The following is a 20,138-nucleotide window of genomic DNA, read 5'->3' on the forward strand; positions in this document are numbered from 1 at the left end:
ACTGAGCCAGCCCAAGGTTACAGCAGCCAAACATGGCTGGGACTGTCCAGGACACGGTGTTTGTATGTGTGTCCTGAGAGATTCTTCTACTCTTGAGTAGAGGAATGCACACCTGGTGCAATGCAAGGTATTAGATCGTTCTGCTCTCCAAAACAGAGAGGGAGAGAGAAAGTACAAAATATTGTCATTAACTACAAAGCAAAAGACTCAGAAAGCAGCTGTTGGTTTTAGAGGGACAAGAGTTCCTGCTGGAGGAAGCAACACATGAAAGTGTGGAGGAATGTGTGCTGTGACCGGAGAAAAAACACAGCTTCTCACAATCATGTGTAGCAATAAAACCTTGCTGAAAGCATAGCAAATTTTGCAAAAGTGGCAGTTAATGAACAGTCAGTGGTACTGAGAGCTCAGTAACAAATCCAGGTGGCCCAAGGTAATTATGGGGCTTTGTGGACACCTAAAGTAGAACATATAATAAATGCTTATGGGTAATACATGAATAAATGCCCAGGATAATAAATGCTTTTACCATCTGGAGCCATGCCTGCACTTTGATGGAGCTCTCCCCTGTGCATCCATGGCTGTTGTTTGCCTTCACAATAAAGAATTGCGTGATTCTGAATTGTTGTTAAGTTTTATTGTGAATTTTGGTGACAGGTACACCACCATTCTCCATTCTGGAGCAGGGCCAGGGCGAGGGACAGTGCATGGTCCTGTCCTACCCAGAGCTGGCTAAGTACTGTACAGGTGCACACAACACCTGAAGTCCATGGGATGCTGCCTACCATCTCCCTTCAAATCACTCTCTGCATCACCAGAGAGAAATTTCTTGAAAGTGTTTAGAGTTTCCACAGAATAACCTGGCGCGGCCAAGATGAGCAGGGAAGCAAGGAGCAGAAGACACTGAGCTGGTTGAAAGGGACAAGAAGAAAAGAAGAAATGTGACCGTCTCTCCCATGGCACCAGAAGCAGTTACCAGGAGCCTGTGAGCTGCAGGAGGGCACTGAGCATGCTGGGCAGCATCAGGCTGCTCCCTGCAAGCTGCAAAGCTGCCAGAGGGGTCGACAACCTGCCCTTTTCCCCTTGATCTGCGGTGGACAAGTCAAACACGGGGTAGTTTTGGGCAGAGCAAAGCAGCCAAGAACTGCCTGAGCCAAGTTTCATCCTGGTCCCTGGAGCAGGAGCCTGGCTGGGGTGAGCCAGAAGACCGGGCACGAGCAGCTGGTGCTCAGAGGTGGCAAGTACCCCTAAAGGGCACCGGTGCCACTGCTCTCGTCAGTGTGCAAGAACAGAGCATGGAGCCTCTCCCTCTGGCTGAGCTGCCCTACCTTTGCTCTCCCCGTTGCTGGCAAGGAGCACCCACTTCCCAGCCCTGTACTCACCCATTGCTCCCTGTGGAAATGCCCTCTGGAGCGCAGAGCTCTGCAGTGCCCGTCACACAGAGGGATTTGTAGTGCCCTCTGCGCTGGGCGGGCTGAGTGGGTTCTTTGAATTAACTTCAGCATGTCCTTCTTTCACTCATACAGAAGACAACATCCACAGCCAGGATCTCCAGCTGGAATGGAGCCTCCAGTGAAAAAAGTGAAGAAGGCAGAGAAGCCAGTTTAATTCATGTTCTTCATTCTCCAGTCATGTTCTGTATAAATGTTCTCAATTATTTGTTCTTTTCTTGTTCTACCTTCCTATTCTTATGTCATTGTTCTTTATTCATGGTTCTTATTTCATGTTCACAATTGACTGTTCACTTATTGTTGTCAGTTCTTCACTGTTCTTATTTCATCTTCCGACAATAAACAGCACAGCATTGAAAGGAACTTACTTTGCTATACCTTTCCCTAGATGTGCTGCTTATTACAAGCCTTGCCATGTCACTGGAAATTAACTTCATCGGTCACTACTGCAGACAGCTGCCTTTGACACTGTTTTTTTTTCTCATAGAGTATGCAATAAAAAGCTCAAGAAATTAGGGATAAGAAAAAATCTTGAAAGGTGAAAAAAACTAACCAAGGCAATAGTGATTAAAGACATTAAAGCTAAGAAGATGTGCCAGAGAGAAGTTGCAGGAGTCTCCCATATTTACATGTTTGACAAAGAAAGAGGAGAAGGTGGCTGACAAAGTTAGGATGCAGGAAATAAATTCCCTTTCCATGTTGTCAGGTTTCCCAATGCTTGAAAGCAGATTTGAGAGTTCTTTATGGTTTATTCCCTCAGCTGGCTCATAAGTCAACTCTGTATCTCCTCACCCAAATGTTACTGCTGTAGAGCTTTGAAAAAGGAAGGACTAGGGGTGAACAGGGCATGTTTTGGAAAGGGGCAGATGGGGGTGGATGGCAGGTGTTGAAGGGAAGAACTTGGTTTGTCTTCCCCCACAGTCTTGGGGGCAATGGCAGCAGAAATTATTTCATTGTCTTGTTTATGGACTGTCAAGCTGACACAAAACCTGCCTTGGAGGGAATTGTACAAAGGCTTCACCCAGGAAGACTCTTTGCACTGAATTCCAGAGGAGAAAGGAGTTTATGCCCCAACAACCCTATAGCTCAGCGAGGGGCTCACGGGGTTCCTCCTGCACCTCCGGCATGAGGAACAGCACCCCACTGCTTCCCCTGCAAGGGCTGATCCCAGGGGATGCTCCCAGCCAGGCCCTGGGTTTACTGTGCCAAACCAGCGAGTGGCCACATCTGAAACCCAGGTGGAAGCAGCAGGTTGGTGATTCTCTCACAGGGACTGAGCTCTGTGGGGCTGCTGGCCCTTACCCACGGCCTCTGCCCAGAAGCTGCTTGGGGGATCCCTCTCTTGGTGAGGAAACAAACATAAATGGACCCTTTGGGCTTCATCTGGGCCTTTGTGGTTGTTGCGGTGCCCAGCCCGTGGTCACTCACACTGACACTTCACTGCACAGCAAAGCCAGGCTTAGTGCCTGCTCCACGGTGCAGGAAGGAACTAAGAACATGAGATGCCACAGACGGGACACTGACACAGCAGATGAACAACTGGCTGAGCTGTAACTTAAATCTTAAACGGATTAAAAGAAAAATAGTGAGGCCTCTCCTGTCCTGCGAGACTTTCAAGCGCTCTTCAGTCAATAAATGGCTCCAAATGGGCTGGAGAGGGACTTGGCATAAGGGCCATGAACGACAGAACAAGGGGGAATGGCTTCACACTGTGAGACAGCAGGGTTATTGGAAAGAAAATCTTCCTGCAAGGGTCACTGCCTTGGCACTGGTTGCTCAAAGAAATTGCATCTGCCCCATTCCTGAAAGAGTCCAGGGCCACGTTAGATAGAACTTGGAGCTTAGTGGAAAGTGTTCCTGCCCATGGCAGGGGATTGGAAAGAGAGGATCTTTGGGGTCCCTCCCAGCCCAAGCCATTCCGTGACTCTATGACTTCATGTGTCTGTTACCCAGGGGTGAGGTGTGCTGCCTGGCAACGGGAATTGTGATGAAAAGGGGTTTGAGCAGAGCAGGCTCCAGTCCTCTGAAGGACACGGAAGGAGGAAGGAGCCTGTTGGCTTCTCACGTTTTTATTATTGCTTTTGCTGACCCCTGACAGACCCAGCTGGGCAGGAAGGCTTGTGACCAAGCAGGGACTGACTGTGTGCAGACATGGCAGCATCCCTGGACACACTCAGCCTCTCCCAGATGCTGGATCTCGCCATCGGGACGCCCCAGAAGGGGATCATTCACTTTGCAGCCATGAGAAAACTGCTGCAGGCCGTGCTGGAGCACCTGGACGTGCAGTACCTGACCAGCCAGGAGCCGTGGCCGGGCCAGCTCAGTGGCCCCTCACTTGCTGATGTGGCCACTGAGATGGAAAAGATGAAGAAAGAGATGGACGATTACAAGAAACACATGTCCAAGGTAGAGGCTCCTCCCAGCCCCCGGGGCACTCCCCCAGCAGACAGCCCCTCCCCGCCTCCTCAGACAGCACTGCTTGGCACTGCCCTCACTGCCCCAGCACAGCCCCTGGCAGGGGCTCTTTGCCACCTGGATGGGCCTCAGTGCTCTGGCACCGAGCCGGGCTGGGGCAGGTGGCACTGGGACTCTCCCTGCCCACCTGGATTGCCACGGGCTGCCTGTGGCAGGGTGGGGCTCTTTGGGGTGTTGCTGCCCTGGCCATCACCTCTGACATCCCTGTTGGTTGGACTGTTCCACAGGTTCTTCGTGAGGAGTTTGGTGGGATAAAGGCAGAACTTTCCCACCTCTCCGAGGAACTGAAGAAGTTCCAGGAGACACAGGTCTGTGCAGACCACTGTGGTTCTCAAGGTCATATTTCCCACACTCACTCTCTAGAGACTTGTCTCTGACAATGCTTTCTCTTAGACCATGGCTATGTCCCAGCATGAAGAAGAAATTGCAAAGTTAAAGGGTGCCCAGCGTCATACGGCAGGGGAAATGAAGAAGATCCAGATGTCACGGGACGAGGTGAAGTGCTGCTGGGAGCAAGTTTTGGGTCTGAGAGAGCAGCCTGGACCCTCGGCCCTGCTGGCTGGAGGCTCAGTACCCTTGGCCCTGCCAGATGCATGGACCGTGCTGCCTGCAGAGCCCTGCCAGCCTGGCTGAGCCCGGCCCTGCGCTGTCCCCAGGGCTCCACAAAGCACAGCAGGGGTCAGGGCCTTGCAGGTCCCCACTGACCCTTCCACAGGCTCACTGCCACCACTCCTCTCTCCTAGGACATGGCTCTCATCCAGGACCTCCGGGAGGAAATGGACAAGATAAAGACAACACAGATCCTCATGGAGGGAGACATAAAGAAGATTAAGGAGTCACTTGCTTTAGTGAGCTGTTGGGCCGTGTAATCTTTAGGCTCTCATGGGGAACATCAATGTGATTCCAAGAGCAGGGTTTGGGATCAGGGTCTCAGGACCAGGTGGAGGAGCCTGGGTCTGCCCATGTAGCTGAAGGGTGACCACGCTGGGACCACAGGATGTCCGTGCCCTGACTCTACCATCACTGGCTTTCCAGATGAAGAAGCTGGAGGAGGACCATAAAAAGCTGAGGGAGGATGCAGCCAAGTGGAAAGAAGAGAGCAAGAAGGAGATCTCTCAGCAAATTGAGTAAGAGGACAGGAGTGGGTTTCATACCCTGTGGGGCTGCAAGGGAGCCCAGGGGGTCTGGCAGCATCCTGGTCTGCAGGCACAGCACAGTGCCCTGCAGCCCTGCAGGGGAAACCCTGACCTTGTCCCCATCCTGCTGGCCAGGGCTTTGCGTCAGGACACAAAACGTGACCTGCAGAAGATGGGAGAGCAGCAGGAGATGAGGAATGCCATGCTGGAGGAGATGGTGACCGAGACAGCCAACCAGCTGAACGAGCAGGTGAGGTCCTGGGGGAGCACTCCCACCACCCCTGGCTTGGTCATGTTGGAGGTCCATGCCACATCCTCATGCTCTGTGGTGCTTTGCTGTAATGTGGGGGAGGCCCAAACTGCCCAAATTGGCCTGGACCAGTCAGCAGCATGGACGCAGATTAAAGCCTTGATGCAAACGTCCTGTTGACACTGAGAGCTCATGGCCACTGGCTGAATCATGTGGGTCTGCCCTGTGGAGCAGCCAGACCCCCTTTGGTCATCACCTAATGTTCTTCCTTCCCTGGAGCAGGATCAGGAGCTGCGCCAGCAAATGGAAGCCAAGTTTCTGCAGATGGAAAAAGACTACGAGAAACTCAGCTTAGCCTCAGGGATCCTCCAGAAGCAATCTCAACAAAAGCAGAAAGAAATCACGGTGTGTGGCTGAAACCCTTTTTAGGTCAAAGCATCCCCCAAGATGTGTCTGGGCAGGGATCACAGAGCATCTCTTGGTGATCTCCTCACAGCACTGTGCTTGTTCCAAGTGCCTTTCGCCAAGGTTTTTTGTGTAGGGGGAGAGGGTGATGCTCCCATATCCTGGGGTGTGCCCCAACCTTGCTGTGATGTCATGGGTTCCTTTTTGTACTGAAAGATGCTGTTCCAGTCTCTGGAGAAGCTTCAGAAGGAGAAGGCAAATGAGCAGGACGTGATGGCAGCAATGGACATGGTACAGTCTCAGTGGGCCTCTCTGCCAGCCCAAGGGTTTCCAGGCAGGGTGCCAAATGCCCCTTGTCCCTTGGGGGCTGGGTGGCAGAACTGGCCTGGGGAGGGAGAATTTCCCGAGCATGTTGGGGTTCCCTCACCCTCCCGATGGTGGGACCAAACCCACCAGGGTGATGGGGCAAATTGGGCCACAGCACGCTGAAAGGGGCACGATGGCCTGGAGGAAGCACTTCTCCCTCTGCCCCTCACACGCGCTGGCCCTGCCTGTCGTTCCTCATCCCTTTCCCCACCGCTCTCCTGCCGTTCCCCTCTGCTAGAAGGCGGACAAAGCTGCCCTGGGCAGCAAAGTCAACTGCAGCCAATTTGAAGAGAACATGGAAGAGCTGAATGAGAGGATGCAGGAGTTGCAGAGCCTGATTTCAGGCCAGGAGGAGCACTGGAACAATATGCAGCATCAGTTCAGCGATGCAATTGAAGAGAAGGTGAGGGGTCCCTCATCTCCAAAATGACAAACTGGCACCTTTGGGACTGGACAGCCGGAGGCAGCATCCCTCTGAGGATCCCCCTCCAGGCTTTTCCCTGGAGAGCTCCATGTCACATCCCGGGGCAGCTGGCTGAGGCTGTGCACCTGTTCACAGCTGGATCGCCTGGAGCTGAAGGCTTTCCGTAAGCACCTGGACGAGGCCTGGAACAGGAACATGGAGGAACTTGAGAACAGGATGTTGCGTGAAAACGCTGCTGGGATTAAGAAGTGAGTGTGATGGAGATTCTGAAGGCTTTGGGGACAGCAATGGTCCCATTCCCTCCAGCTGTCCCACACGCTCCCCGTGTGCTCCCCTGCCTTGGGACCAATTCAGATGCTCATTGAACCATGGGGATGCTGATGAAGCAGCTGCACCTTCTCCTTCCACCAGCAGCAGGTTCCACACAGGAAAGGAGGCACGAGGACAGGGCACCTGCAGGACAGAGCCCTCCCAAAGCAAAATGGGGCTGTGGGTGCAAAGGCTCCCAGAAGCCAGGGTGGGAGATGGGAACTGCTCCTCCCAGGCAGGGCTGTGGGACGCAGGGTCCCAGAGCTGGGTCATGCCCTGCCCTCCTGGCCGTGCACACAGGGGACTTTGGTGCCAGAGAGTGGCTGAAAGTGCTGCAGGGGCTGCTTGGGGTGGTGACACGGGTGCCTGTGCCCTTCAGCTGGCATCATCCAGCACGCTGGGGATGGGGAGAAACAGGCTCAAGAGCCCACGGTTCAGCCTGCAAACGCCGTGACCCTGTGCAGTGACCTGCCCGGCACCCGGCTGCTGCCAGCCGCTGCTGCCTGTGTGCGGGCAGGGCTGTGGCCCCAGGAGCTCCCCCAGCCCTCTTCTCTCACCCTCCTTAGGCAGCTGCCAGTCCCTTTCTCGTGCCTGTCCTGTGACCGCATGCTCACCGTGCAGGTCCCTGGCCAGTGAGTAGCACCAGTGCATCGGGGGCAGCGGGGCTGGCATGGGGGGAGATGGGTGCCAGCAGTGACCGCTGTGCTGGGCACAGGGTGACAGGGTCTGCTTGGGAGGCCCTGATGTGGGGAGCCCCTCTGCAGCCCTGCCGGCAGCAGGGGTGTGGGCACTCATCCCAAGGGCTACAGGCAGCGGGGTACCATGGGGTACAATCCTCTGGCTTTGGGGGTGCTGCCTCCAACAGGAACAGGTTGTTTGTCCCCTGTCACACCCCTGTGACTCCTGCCCTCCCCAGGTGCCCCGAGACACTCCCGTATTTGCAGCCACTGCCCCCCAGCAAGGAGCCACCGCACAGCCAAAGGTAAGGGCCCTGAGGACACATGCCCAGCTCCCGGGGTGCAGGCACGCCCTGACACAGCAAGGAGGGCTTTTCCCGGTGTGGCACAGGCTTTTGCTTCCTGCTTGGGGCTCCTGCAGCAGGTGGACAGGAGCTGGGAGGGACATGCCCCTGCAGGCAGCACTGCCAGTCCCCTCCCTGGCACAGCAGGGTGAAGCCCAGGATGCCACAGGGCTGGGCTCTGAGTGTCCTCTGACCCATCCCACAGGAGGCCGGTGGCCCATGGCAGGTTCCCCCGTGTGCCACCGAGCTCTGGGGATCATCAGAACAGCAGTTCCATGGTGCAGAACATCAGGGCTTCCGTCCAGAGAAGCGGTCAGCAACAGGCCTTGACAGTCCAGAAAAAGGTAGGGATTATGAAGGTGGGGACACAGAATAATGACTGAGGCTTGATGGCATTGCTGACTATCCAGAGGGAATCTGTGCCATCAGTCCCCAGGGAGACCTGGATTGGGAGGATTATTAGGGGATGCTGGATTGGTTGGGCCCAGCATTTCAGCTTGTTGCCCTCTCCTCCTCAGCCCAGTGTGACCCAGCTGCTGGACAGTGATGGACACATCTCAAGGGGCCGTACTGACCAGCATCCTACGGCGATCAGGACACAGGATACATCAGGTATGGCCCTGTTAGGGCATGGGGGTCAACGAGGACAGGGGGCTGATTATCTGTGGGGTACCGGCTGGGGGATGAGCTCCGTGTGCAGAGCTGGGTAATGTGGCATGGGTATTTCGTGTGGGGAGTACTAAGGAAGGTAAAGAAACAGAATGGTGCAGTGGGACTGTCTCATGGGGGGCAACTGAGCTTGGAGCTGGAGTACGATGGGAGAATGGCCATGTCCAGTGTGGGGCAAGAGCTTGAATGCTGGTGGAGGGGCAGCACCTGTGGTGGCTCACCCTTGGCCTTCAACCCCCAGGCCCTGCCGCCTCACGAGGGCCCCGGCCAAGCACAGCCCCCCGACACATCTCGAGTGCACCAGGGCTCGTCCAGCCTCTCCAGCCCCTCCGGACATCCACAGCCCCCAGCCAGCTGGAAAGGACTCCGCGCCCAGTGCTCGACCTGGGACATCTCCTCAGAAGCGAGAAACGCCTGTGACACTGCTGTTGAGAAGCATGATGTTTTAGTTATATTAAGTTGTAGTATTTAATTGTATTTAGTTGTATTATAAGTTAATAAAACTCTTCAACTATAGGCAGAGCCTTGTCTCAGCAGCCTGTCTTTTCCCCCTTGATGCTCCCTGATGTTCCTTAAGCTCCTGGCCCCCGCTGTGGCCGGGCCGCAGGCTGAGCAGAAGGAGCCCTGGGCCGGGCCCTGAGGCTGCTGCTTGTTAGGAGCAAAAGAGCCTTCCTGGTTTGCATGGCAATACTGGACACTGCTGGCTTGAGCTAAGTACTGCTATTGATATGTTAATTAGCTAATTGCTCCTGGGGATCACCTACACCCCCCACCCAAACTGCCATTCTGGGACTGGGGTGGTTATAAAAGAAAATTTGTCCAGCCAAATTAATATGAAAAATAAATTATTTATTTTGCAATCAAATTTTATCTAGCCAGCCACAAGGAAAGAACAGAGCCGAGCCCGGGGTCGGCCCTGGGTGTGCAACAAGGAGTCAGCCTCAGCAGAGGTTTTCCTCCATGCCCACACACTTCCATCCTGGCACAAGTGGTTTTTATAGGGACAATTCCGCCTGAGGCCAAGATTTCAGCAATCAGTCTTTTCTTCTATTCAGAGTCCATATGTTAATAAGATTTTCTTTTTTGGTGATGAGGGAGATCAAATCAGTGTCTGGAGTTTGTTGAATCCCTTGATGAAATTTAGGGGAATTCAGGAACACTGCATTCACATGTATCTGCCTGGGGATTTCCAAGATATCCATCTCGGGTCGATCAGCGCCTGGGGTCTCCCGCAGCTTTCCAGACATGGCCCATGTCCTGGCGAGCTGTATCTTCTTACTTGTGAATTAGTTTCCAACATACACCCGGTCTCGGAGGGGAGAAGGGGGGGGAGGCTAGTACAAACGAGGTATAATCTAACAAGAATTTAACATTATATATTCCATAGAAGGAATGGCGCAAATTATGTTTATTACCCATAACAGGGTGCAAAATAGAGGGAGCACTGGAATCTTGGGAGGGGGTTTTGGGGATGAAAATACCCCTTAACTGAAGGCTGGGCACAGTGGAGGGGACTGGACGGGTGCTCTGGCTGGGGAAAAGGGAACCACATCCCTGTCTATGTCTGACCTGTCACCAGAGCCTCCAGAGGACTGGACTGGACTGGGCTGTGGGAAGCAGGAACAAAGAAGCAGCTCTTCCTGGTGTTACCAGGAGGAGAGGTAACAGCTGCTGCTGGACTTCAGCAACAGACTCTGGCTTGCTCCCTCACCCTGTGGCCACCAGTGTGCCAGGAAGACCTCAGGGACAGACTCTGCATGCCTTTTCCCCCTTCGGCTTCCTGAAAAAAAGCTACAAGAGCAGGGGTGAGCTCCGTCCTGTTCATTTCAGTGCTGTATTAGCATCCTAATAGTATGGCAAATGTAGTTTTGTAGTTAAAGTGAAGCTTTAGTAGTTACAGTAGAAACTTCGTATGTGTTTTTTTTTTTTTTTTAAAGGAATGAGATACTCGCTGGGAGATAACTGTCACAGAACACATAAATCTTCCAAAGAAGAAGACTATGGTTTTCTTATCAGAAGAAGCTAATTTCTTCAGGCCTTGCTCAGACTTGAAGATGCCATGGGGATTAAAAGAAGCAGTTGAAATATAACAGAGTTTCTTGTTTTAAATAGAATGTATGCATAACTATGAAGTATATATGAATATACAACAGTGTATTAAGTGCCCAAGAGCATCCAGACATCTTTGCTTTTTATTGTCTTGTAATTGTCCTAACTCTAATTACTCTGATTGTATTACTATTTTTATAAGCATTTCATTATTATGAAACTTTTAAAATTTTAAAAAACATGTGATTGGCGTTTTTCACATTGAGCCCTCAAGGTTCTACTGACTATTACATAACTGCCACTTTTGCATAATTTGCAATGCTTTCAGCAAGGTTTTAGAGCTAAAAAACCATGTGAGGAGCATCCCTGTGAAAGGTATAAAATGAATGTGTCTTTACAAACACACTCTCTGAATCTACTTGTAGATAGGGCCAGCGATTTAGAGATAGGGAAGTAATGGAAGAAATTATCAGTTCTGGAAAATGGTACTAATTGACATGGACTTTACCTAAGCCAAGGCTGTGTTAAATTGCTGAATTTACGGAAAAAAACCCAAATATTCAATATGAATAGTGTTTTGTTCTAGAAAGAAAAATAAAAGCAGGGAGGGGGAAAGTGCACAGTAGAGTGGAAAACAGAGCAGGCGATTTGCGAAGTCTTGTTGCCTTTATAAAAGACAACGGGCGACCTGGTTCTAGGGGCAGCACGGTGGTCCGGCCCGTCCAGACCACTCGGGCTAATTGACAAAGACGCTGGCACCAATGTGGCGGACGATCGAAAAGCCTTTATTATCTCATCTCATGGGTTTAAATAGTCTTGGGGGTCTTTGCTACGTCAGAGGGGGGTTGTGGGGTCTCAAGGGTTAGTCGGGAGTGGAAAACTACTGGGACAGGTGTGGTCACATGCTTTGGAGTTAGTAGATAACGTGGGGCAGGGAGAAGGGGGGAAGGGTCTCTCTTTCCGTCACATCCCGTGATCTTCCGTTCGCCTGTCCCTACTACTACATCTCCCCTCCCCTTATCATATACAAAATGAGGTAGTCGTAGATATAGGCACTGGAGTGAGGTACAAACTTGTGACTTGTTAAGGAAAGGGTGGTTTGGTAAACCTGAGTAATTTTTTCAAGGCAAGTCTTGAAGGCTTTTGCGACTGACTGTGTTCGCAGTTTTTGGTTTACAGCATTTGTTGGTGGCCTATGAACAAAATGTTTGCCCTTTCTAGACGGGCCTGAACAAACGAGACTAGTTTGTTCAGCAGGCATGGTCCTATGGTAATAGCTAAAAGCAGTATTGCCAGTGGACCTACTAGGGCGGAAATTAAAGTGGTGAGCCAAGGTGATTGATTGAACCAGGATTCAAACCAGCTCTGTTGGGTTTCTCTGTCTCTCTTTCTCTGAGCCAGTCTGTCTCGGAGCTCTGCCATGGAGTCTTTAACGACTCCCGTATGATCTGCATAAAAGCAGCACTCCTCTTTCAGGGCTGCACACAGTCCTCCTTGCTGCATGAACAAGAGGTCCAGTCCTCGCCTATTTTGTAAAACCACTTCTGAAAGCGAAGAGACTGATTTCTCTAGATAGGAGATGGATTTCTCGATCCTCTGCAGGTCTTCGTCGATGGTCATTTGCAGCTGAGAGAGTCCGTGCTGCTGGGTTGCGATGGCTGAGACACCCGTGGCTGTGCCAGCTGCTCCCAGGCCAAGCAACATCGCGATAGTTATACCTGTGATAATTTCTCTTTTGTGGAGTCTGTTAGGTTCCTCAAGAAGATGGTATATCTCTTCGTCTGAGTGGTACAGGACCCTGGGGACAATTAAAACTTGGACACAGAAATCGATAGAGTCATTAAATTTGGCAAGGAACACACAAGGACTCACTCCGGATCTCTGACAAACCCACATCCCAGATGTGGATGGGACTACTCACTTATTGGTTTCTCTGTTGGGCCTGACAACTTTAGTGCAGAAGTTGCCTTTCTGCTTTGCTAAGGTTGCATTGCCAAAACATCTGCCCTGTCCTGTGATTTGACTCAGGGTGATTCCTCTGCGCGGAGTGTCCCATCTGCACTGGTGGGGGGCACTGGCTGTGGAGTAACTGAAGGGGGTGTCTAAAGCAATGCCTTCATAGAAAGGGGGTTTAACATCATAGCTAAGCTAACAGGGGTTAGTCAGGTTCGATTTGGTTTCGCTTAGGGTTAGAAAGGTAGCTTCTAAACAGGTTGGCTATGTGGAACACGAAGGATGGGGTGTTCGCTGTGGTGACTTCTTTGAACACCTTGTTACTTGAAAGATGTTGCATGACCCACCTAAATGGCTGATGAGGGTAGTGGCCTGGGTCAGCTTGTCCCCCGGCCACAAGCCCTAACAGTAAAATTGCACAGAGACACTGTGCATGTCTGGGTCTAACCGCCGTGGGACTCTCAGGTTTTGTCTGGCGGTTTGGTGGTCTGCCATCTCTCTCTGGAGCAGGGGTGTATGCGTCACGGGGACGGTCCACGAGCATGTCCTGCAAACAAAACTCACAGCTTTTCCATTAGTTTCGTTCTGAAGGTCAGTTTTATTGGCAGCAGTGGGTGTACAGCAGTGGCCCTCATTATAAATTTGTAATCCTGACTCCTAACATAGCAAGGATGTTCCTTCCTATCAGGGGTGGAGAGTTTTGTAAAATGTAAGGGTGGACTGCTACTGTCCGTTCTGGCCCTTTCTTTGTATGCAGTGTTATAGCTACCAATTGGGTGCTTTTCCAAGCTCGAGACAACTCTCCCACCCCGTTCACTGGGGGGACTTCCTTGCACTGCCAGTGTTGGGGCCACAGGGCTTGGGGCAGGATCGAGCAGTCTGCTCCTGTGTCTGCCCAAAACTGAAGCCCTATTACGTGGGGGTCCCGACTGCCATAGAGGCGGCACGTCCCCCCCCTTCGGGGGCTCCTTCCCTATTTTTAGGGCCAGGGCCACCCAGGGGTCCCGTTCTGGGGCGCCCCCTGCTGACCCTGTGGCACAGGCGCTGCTTGCGGTGGCGGTGGGTACGAAGGTACCGTAGGCTGTGTTGCGAAACTCGCTGGCGGGGGTATGAAGTTGGCTGCTTCCTGTGGGGGTATGGGGTATGAGGGCTCCCCGCCCCACTGGGGGTTGGCATAGATGGGCCGCCTCATGTTTGCAGCGGGAGGAGGCTGAGTGCGGCCCGCAGGCCCCCTCCCTTTCCCGTTTCCCTGGGCCCGGGACCTGCATTCCCTAGCGAGATGCCCTTTCCTCCCGCAGCCCCAGCAGGATCCCCGCGGGCGTGTTTGGGGTGGAGGCGCTGCGGCAGGCCGCCGTGCCGGCTGTGGGCAGCTCACCGCGATGTGACCCGCCTCACCACACTTGAAACACGCCATGGCACTGGTCAGGGTGTGGACGGCTGCCTGAATGGGCGTCAGGTGCTCTTCCCTTACTACATGTCTGATCATGTCAGCCAGGCTAGCTCCAGCTGGCAGGGAGCGTAAGATATCCTTGGTAACAGAGTTGCACTGCTGGCGCAGGCAGTCAGCTACCACGGGGCCCTTTGCCTCTGCCGGCAGGGTAGAGGAGTCTATCGCTGCCTTCAGGCAGTCCACAAACTGCGTGAAGCTTTCGCTCTCTGCCTGCCTCACGGTGGACCACGGCGCCGGCTTAGCCACGACTCGAGAGGCGGCGCGAATAGCCTCCCTGGCAGCCCGAGTGGTCACCCTCACCTCCTCAGCCTGCATCTGCGTGGCTTGTTGCTGCGGCGTGATCATATCATCGTGCTTTCCTATCAGTCTGGATAAGCTTGATCTGTGTAGTGGCTGCCTCGCGCCAGATGCTTGTGCTAATAGCTTCCTACAATTATCCTCCCATTCCTGTCTAAACACGATCATTCCCGCACCATCAAGTATCATGCGCTCTATTCGTTCGATATCAAAGGGAAGCAGGTCGTCATTACTAAAAAGACCATCGATTAAAGTGGAGACTATGGCTGACTTGATTCCTTTTTCCGCAATGGCTTTGACAATTGACTGTACGTCTTTTGGGTTTATCGGGGTATATACCCTTTGTTGGTTTCCCTCCGGGCCAGTGAGCCTCACCGGGAAAGCTTGTATGGCAGCCGCTGGGGACCATTCAGCACAGGCTATTTTTATTTCCCCCCAGTCGGTAAACTGGGTTGGTTCGTATTGTAGTTGTTTTTCGGTGCGGCTTAAAGCTTTACTTGGTTTTGTTTTAAATTGCGTTGGCTCCGTTTCTTCCATCTCAGAGTCATAGCCGGCCTCCGTCAGCTCTTCCGAGCTGGCGGAGCTGCTGCTGGACTCCGAGTCGGAAGTCGAATGCCAGCGCACTTCCGGGGCTCGGTGCCTTTTTGTCCGGCTCCGAGCTCGCCCCTCCCCGTGGGGGTGGCGCCGCTCCCGCCCCCCCGGCTCGCCGCACCTCCCGCAGGGGGTGGTTTCTCCCTTATATGGTGGCGGCGCCCGGCGCGGCTGCCGATTGACTCCGCGCTCTCTGCCGCTCTCCGCCTCTTTCTCCCGCGCATGCGCATTCCTGAAATCGCGCGGCTCTCGAGTTTTCGCGCCGAGACCACCCGCTCCCCGCCCCTCTCCTCGGCGGCCGGCGCCATTTTCAAAAGGGTAGGGTGGCGGCATGGCCGGCGTGTTTTCTCGAGCCGCGGTTTCTGCGTCTCTGGCTTCCTTCACCAGCCCTTGCCAAAAACATTCCACGCTCTGCCGCACTTCTGACAACGGATCGCTGACCGGCGGCGGCGGCGGGACGGGCGGGGAAGCTGCGATTTCTCGGGGGATTTCCGCGGCAGGGATTGGGCTCTGATCCGGGGAAGGAGGTGACGCGCCGGGCCCCCCCGGGTCCCCGCTACCAGGCAGATCGTTCTCAGGGGCAGTTTGCGTTCCCGCCCCCACCCCGAGCTTGGGAGTAACTAATAAACAGGTACGCGCCGCGCTCCACGTCTCCTGCTCTTCTATTGCCCTGCGCAGGGCTTTCTCTACTTTGCCCCATGCCTTAAGGCTTTTGCCACTGCCTGAGGATTTTGTGTCCTCGGCTAGCGTGGCTGTGCATTTTTCCCATATTTCCGGATGTAAGACATCCACAGGACGCTCAATCGCCCCAAGCTCAAGCAGCCTCGCTATAGCAAGATAAAAGTCCTTGAGCTTACACTCAATACCCCACTGTTTATGAATCGCACTTACGACCCTGGTGATACTGTCCATGACGCTCGTGGGTCCTGGGACATCTCCCTGTGCCAAGATACGGTCTGACCGCTCTGGCCGCTGCTCCTGTCCAGGCGTATCCCATTACCCGAGCGAATTTTCCCGGGTTTCAGCACCAAATATGTTGCCTTTATAAAAGACAACGGGCGACCTGGTTCTAGGGGCAGCACGGTGGTCCGGCCCGTCCAGACCACTCGGGCTAATTGACAAAGACGCTGGCACCAATGTGGTGGACGATCGAAAAGCCTTTATTATCTCATCTCATGGGTTTAAATAGTCTTGGGGGTCTTTGCTACGTCAGAGGGGGGTTGTGGGGTCTCAAGGGTTAGTCGGGAGTGGAAAACTACTGGGACAGGTGTGGTCACATGCTTTGGAGTTAGTAGATAGCGTGGGGCAGGGAGAAGGGGGGAAGGGTCTCTCTTTCCGTCACATCCCGTGATCTTCCGTTCGCCTGTCCCTACTACTACAAGTCTGTACGGGCGCCTCAGCCAATGAGGAAGAGAGTGATGTGTCTGGGAAATCAGGACTAAAAGTGGGCTGCATCCCCCAACAATTTGTGAGTCCCCGTGGGAACCACCCTGTGGCCTCTCACTTTCTTTGAATATGGTTACAGCACTTCTCAGTCACTGTGAAAGACAATAGCATAGTTTTTGTTCATCAGGAAAAGCCCCAGGGATTGTGTAGGTCGCAGGAAACAGTGGGGCAGGAGGGCAGGATGTACTGCTATTAGTAGATAGTGGAATTGAGAGATCTTTGAAGGCTGCGTTAGGATATTTGGAGAAGTTATTGCAGGCTTAACGCTACCTCGGAGGAAGAAGAATAGGAGCTTTCCTCAAACGACCACCGGACAGCAGACAAAGACCCCTAGCAACACGCCGCGCAGATGCAGAGCACGTCGAGACTGTCACAAAGTCTGGAAGTGAAGGAGTATAAGAACTGAAAGACCGGGAGGTGCGGGGCGAGCCGTTGGGGGGAGCAGAGGCTTCCCGGCCGCCCAGCGCTGCATTTGCCCGTATTGCTTGCTTGCTAAATTAATAAAATTCTCTTTATAAAGTGACACAAATTGGTCCCGTGTCATAATTTATAACAGTCACCCTTTTGGGCATAAACTCTGGGACTGTGACTTTTCCCACACAGCTGCGCTTTCTCTGTCACAGCACAGACTTTCCCCTGTGCTCGGATCCGCCCAGCGCCCAGCACACGGCGCTGCTCGGTGGGAATGGGGACATGGGGAAGCGGTGCCGGTGTGTGTCCCCGTGTGTCCCCCCGTGTCCCGCTGTGTTCCCCCTCTTTGCCGGGATGGCCGAGCTCCCTCGCAGGGCATCCCGGCACCGGGCAGGATCGGCCCCGGGCTGCGGGACAGCCGGGGGTGCCTGGCTGGAAGCAGCTCTGGCTCCTGACAGGAGCTGTGGGCAAGGGGCTGCCAGGCCGTGCTGGGCCAGCCCCTAAAGCCGCCCCTCAGCAAGGAAGAGGAGGAGGAAGCTGACAACTGAGCTTGCAGCCTCCCCGTGCAGGGATGAAGGGACGAGGGCACTGGGGCGCCGGGGCTCGGGGCCAGCCGTGGGGCACGGCTGCAAGCGGCTCCTGAGTCGGCGCCAGGGCTGCCTGTGAGGATTTCAGGCGGCAGCCGAGAGCAGCAGCGCCGGCAGTGCCAGCCGGGCCCCGCGGGGATCTGCCCGAGGCCGCCCAGCCCGGCAGGGCCGCGGCTGTGCAGCGCTGCTCCCGCTGCCACAGCGGGCCCGGCTGTCAGAGCTGCCCCGCGGGCGCCGCGGGACCGGCAGCAGCCTCAGGGCCCGGCCCAGGGCTCCGTCTGCTCGGCCTGGGGCCCGGCCACAGCGGGGGCCAGGAGCTTAAGGAGCGTCAGGGAGCCCGGGGAAGAGACAGGCTGCTGAGACAAGGCTCTGCCTACAGTTTAACGGGTTTTATTAACTTATAATACAACTAAATACAACTAAATACTACAACTTAATACAACTAAAATATCATGCTTCTCAACAGCAGAGTCACAGGCGTTTCTCGCTTCTGAGGAGATGTCCCAGGTCGAGCACTGGGCGCAGAGTCTTTTCCAGCTGGCTGGGGGCTGTGGATGTCCGGAGGGGCTGGAGAGGCTGGACGAGCCCTGGTGCACTCGAGATGTGTCGGGGGGCTGTGCTTGGCCGGGGCCCTCGTGAGGCGGCAGGGCCTGGGGGTTGAAGGCCAAGGGTGAGTCCCTCATTGCCAGGGACTGCCCCTGGCTGGAGAGACTCTGCCAGCCCAGGGTGCCCAGCACAAGTGTCACCTGCCTAGTGAGAGACCCTCAGAGAGCCAAGCTCAGCTGCCCCATGAGCCAGTCCTTCTCCTCCATTCTGCTTCTGCCCCTTCCAAAGCAGGTCAGAGCCCCAAGCCCCATCCCAACCTGCCCAGCTCAGCACACAGAGCTCATCCCCCAGCCGGTACCCCACAGATAATCAGCCCCCTGTCCTCGTTGACCCCCATGCCCTAACAGGGCCATACCTGATGTATCCTGTGTCCTGATCGCCGTAGGATGCTGGACTTTACGGCCCCTTAAGATGTGTCCATCACTGTCCAGCAGCTGGGTCACACTGGGCTGAGGAGGAGAGGGCAACAAGCTGAAATGCTGGGCCCAACCAATCCAGCATCCCCTAATCATCCTCCCAACCCAGGTCTCCCTGGGGACTGAAGGCACAGATTCCCTCTGGATAGTCAGCAATGCCATCAAGCCTCAGTCATTATTCTGTGTCCCCACCTTCATAATCCCTACCTTTTTCTGGACTGTCAAGGCCTGTTGCTGACCGCTTCTCTGGAGGGAAGCCCTGATGTTCTGCACCATGGAACTGCTGTTGTGATGGTCCCCAGAGCTCGGTGGCACACGGGGGAACCTGCCATGGGCCACCGGCCTCCTGTGGGACAGGGCAGAGGACACTCATTGCCCAGCCCTGTGGCATCCTGGGCTTCACCCTGCTGTGCCACTCTACTGCTCCTGGCAGGGCTGGGTTTTGGGAACTGCTTTCACAGGAGGCACACAACTGCCCACCAAGCCTGAGCTTAGATTGAAAGCAGACACAGCTCATCAGATGTGCATTCAGCAACCTTAGGACAGAGAGGTGGGCCACACATGGCAGTGCAACTGCGGGACTGCAGAACTCCCCAGACCTGGGGCAAGCATTGGCCCTAGACAGCTGCCTTCTGCTCCCCGGCCCTTCCCACCCCCACCAGCTCCTCTGTCCCAGGCCAGGCAAGAGCCCTCCTTGCTGTGTCAGGGCGTGCCTGCACCCCGGGAGCTGGGCATGTGTCCTCAGGGCCCTTACCTTTGGCTGTGCGGTGGCTCCTTGCTGGGGGGCAGCGGCGGCAAATACGGGAGTGTCTCGGGGCACCTGGGGAGGGCAGGAGTCACAGGGGTGTGACAGGGGACAAACAAGCTGTTCCTCTTGGAGGCAGCACCCCCAAACCCAGAGGATTGTACCCCATGGTACCCCGCTGCCTGTAGCCCTTGGGATGAGTGCCCACACCCCTGCTGCCGGCAGGGCTGCAGAGGGGCTCCCCACATCAGGGCCTCCCAAGCAGACCCTGTCACCCTGTGCCCAGCACAGCGGTCACTGCTGGCACCCATCTCCCCCCATGCCAGCCCCGCTGCCCCCGATGCACTGGTGCTACTCACTGGCCAGGGACCTGCACGGTGAGCATGCGGTCACAGGACAGGCACGAGAAAGGGACTGGCAGCTGCCTAAGGAGGGTGAGAGAAGAGGGCTGGGGGAGCTCCTGGGGCCACAGCCCTGCCCGCACACAGGCAGCAGCGGCTGGCAGCAGCCGGGTGCCGGGCAGGTCACTGCACAGGGTCACGGCGTTTGCAGGCTGAACCGTGGGCTCTTGAGCCTGTTTCTCCCCATCCCCAGCGTGCTGGATGATGCCAGCTGAAGGGCACAGGCACCCGTGTCACCACCCCAAGCAGCCCCTGCAGCGCTTTCAGCCCCTCTCTGGCACCAAAGTCCCCTGTGTGCACGGCCAGGAGGGCAGGGCATGACCCAGCTCTGGGACCTGCGTCCCACAGCCCTGCCTGGGAGGAGCAGTTCCCATCTCCCACCCTGGCTTCTGGGAGCCTTTGCACCCACAGCCCCATTTTGCTTTGGGAGGGCACTGTCCTGCAGGTGCCCTGTCCTTGTGCCTCCTTTCCTGTGTGGAACCTGCTGCTGGTGGAAGGAGAAGGTGCAGCTGCTTCATCAGCATCCCCATGGTTCATTGAGCAGCTGAATTGGTCCCAAGGCAGGGGAACACACGGGGAGCGTGTGGGACAGCTGGAGGGAATGGGACCATTGCTGTCCCCAAAGCCTTCAGAATCTGCATCACACTCACTTCTTAATACCAGCAGCACTGTCACGCAACAGC

The 20,138-nt window shown here is 54.9% G+C and overlaps 1 long non-coding RNA gene across 1 annotated transcript; it reads left to right on the forward strand.

Annotated features, from left to right (window-relative positions):
• The first annotated feature begins 7,795 nt into the window (after window positions 1–7,795).
• Window positions 7,796–8,873, forward strand: LOC140685295 (uncharacterized). Its single transcript, XR_012058699.1, has 3 exons — window positions 7,796–8,178; window positions 8,353–8,446; window positions 8,745–8,873. It is a non-coding gene; the product is annotated as an uncharacterized lncRNA (long non-coding RNA).
• The last annotated feature ends 11,265 nt before the right edge of the window (window positions 8,874–20,138 follow it).

The sequence above is a fragment of the Taeniopygia guttata genome, chromosome 19 (assembly GCF_048771995.1).
Source record: "Taeniopygia guttata chromosome 19, bTaeGut7.mat, whole genome shotgun sequence".
Taxonomy (NCBI): domain Eukaryota; kingdom Metazoa; phylum Chordata; class Aves; order Passeriformes; family Estrildidae; genus Taeniopygia; species Taeniopygia guttata.